We start from the raw sequence: 2,455 nt of genomic DNA, 5'->3' as shown, positions 1-2,455 counted from the left end.
AGGTGACTACGTGTTGATTTTTGCGATCATTTCTCCCTTCCCTCCTTCCAGCACCACCACCCTCCCCCCGTCCTCCTACCCTCCTGATACCACTATTCCCTTTCCTGCTCCTGGGTTCTGTGTCTTTAACTTTATGCAAGCATGTTTGGAGTGCCTGCTCAGGGCATTGGATCCATTCAAGAACATCAGAATTGTCACCGTATGAATGAACCATGACTACCTTAGCCATTACTCACTGGTAGTTTTATTTTTTTATAACTACCAGTAAGTTATATATTTTTTATTGTTCTGTGTTATTCGGAAATGAATTCCTTTGTATACAAATCAGACAAATGTCATTTTTCTTACCCATTGATTTCTAGAACTTAAATTACTGGGCCAAAGAATACAAATGTGCTTAAGTTTGTTGCTATACAACAAATTGATGGCTAGGAAGGTCACCATCGATGAACACTCTCATCAGAATCTGCTGATTAGCATGGCTTCTTCAGAACAAAACCAAACAAAAGCGTTTGCTTCCAGTCACTTGCAGCATATGACAACCTCACATCTCCCAGAGCAGAACGATGCTATGTAGAGTTTCCAATGGATGTGATCTATTTTTTTTCCCAGGGGAGAGTGCTAACGCAGTCCCCCACTACCACAAATTATGCAGTCAAGTTTCCCGCATTTGGGGAAATCGCAGGGGTCAGCACACCTGGAGTGCACTGGGTGAGCCTCGCCCTGGGAAAACCACCTTCCTGATCATGGTGTCTCCCCTGCCAGGTAAGTATGGCTGTGATCTTTCAAAGGTAGATTACCGTCACTCCTGAGTGAATTTGAAATGCCGACCTTGTGGCTATTAGTCAAGTTCTGGTTTGTGCCATCATAGGTCTGATAAAATTGTCTTACCTTTTCATTTTATCATTCAAGTTTTTGATCCCTTGATCTTTGAAATGAAGTATAAGTCAAGTTTGTGAACCTTCTGATCCTTGGAATGATGAGCAGTAAAGTCTAAATAAGGGGAGGGATTTCTCACAAGGTGTATTTGTGACAATCACAAAGTTTGTACTCTTGTCTCAAGACAACAGAAGTGTTCATTGTACTCTTTCTACTTTTCTGTATATATTTGTGTGGAATTATATCTGCTACTTTACATATATGTAAAATGTAAGGTTTAACAAAGCCAACCTCGTTGCCATCAAGGTGATTCCTACAAACAGCAGCCCTATATAGAGCCCCCAAGGCTGGAACTCTTTATAGGAGGAGACAGCCTCCGAATTCTAAGAAGCAACTGATGAGTTTTAATATCTGACTTTGCAGTCAGCAGTGCAATGATTACTGTGTTAGTCCAGGTTGACTAGAGAACCAAATCCTGAGACACTCATATGTGTATAAGAGAGAGTTTTATATCAAAGTGTAAATTATATATTAAGAAAACATCCCAGCCCAATCCAGATCAAGTCCATAAGTCTGATATTAGCCCATATGACCAATACTAGTTTATAAGTTCCTCTTTAGACTCACATAACACATGCAATGATGCCAAATGCAAGAAGATCACAAGCCTGTAGGTAGAAAGTCTTGTGGATCCAGTGGTGGTGGAAGCATCTCCAGGGCTCTGGCTGTCATCAGCATGGCTCCATGTGGCTTGTCAGCAGGAAGTTGAAGCAGAAAGAGTGTGTGGTCCTCTTCCCAGGAGAAAAAGAGGAAGCTCCCAGAATCCTCCTGGTGGGTGTTACCTTGTGACCTGATTGACAAGCTAGACTCCACCCCTTCATTAAAGTTGACAGGAGATTATGTAGGTGCCACACACCACCCCTTTTCAACGACATTTTCACACAACTCTTTAGTCATATATAATTTTTAAACAAAACAATAATAAAATCATATCTGTGCCTAACAGGATAAAACTAAAATTCATAGAACTTAAAATGTGCCAACCTCATTTAAACACAATATTCTATAAGTGAACAAAATAACAATAATCTATGCCTAAAAATTGCAGTTAAGTGAACACCTACAGCCTAATCCTATAATCCTATGAGCATATTCCCCCACCTATGGAAATTTATAAGCCAGCCAGTTCATGCCTTTATCCTCCCCATTTTGGGAATCCAATCTTTCTATCAACCCAGTGCTCTGAGGAGACAACATGTTCTTTGATATGAAGAATCTTCATTCCAGCTGGAACCCTGTGAGTCTGCATCCAAAAGCAAAGTCAAACCCGACAGGCCATCCATAAAGTCAGCAGCAATATGCACCAATTCACAGGCTCAAAATCGTTTTCTCTGGTTGGGTTCTGGGGAACTCAGTGTGGGACACCTGGCTTAGCCTCGCCAGAGTGCCCATTGGTCACCTCACCTTTAGACCAGGGGCAGCACCACAAATTCTCAACAACTCCAGCCCCCTTGGGTTAGGTCCCTTACCCAACATTGCCACCAAGACTCCTTTGATAATGTTTATGCAACTTTAA

General features: G+C 41.6%; 1 non-coding gene across 1 annotated transcript; it reads right to left on the bottom strand.

Annotated features, from left to right (window-relative positions):
• Positions 1-609: 609 nt before the first annotated feature.
• Positions 610-773, bottom strand: LOC115873249. The gene has a single exon (XR_004048302.1). It is a non-coding gene; the product is annotated as a U1 spliceosomal RNA (small nuclear RNA).
• Between the last annotated feature and the right edge of the window lie 1,682 nt (positions 774-2,455).

Source organism: Echinops telfairi, unplaced genomic scaffold, assembly GCF_000313985.2.
Source record: "Echinops telfairi isolate 266 unplaced genomic scaffold, ASM31398v2 ScPeMD7_7467;HRSCAF=8505_1, whole genome shotgun sequence".
Classification (NCBI taxonomy): Eukaryota; Metazoa; Chordata; class Mammalia; order Afrosoricida; family Tenrecidae; genus Echinops; species Echinops telfairi.
The sequence above is the reverse complement of the archived record's forward strand: the minus strand, read 5'-3'. Positions and strand labels throughout refer to the sequence as shown.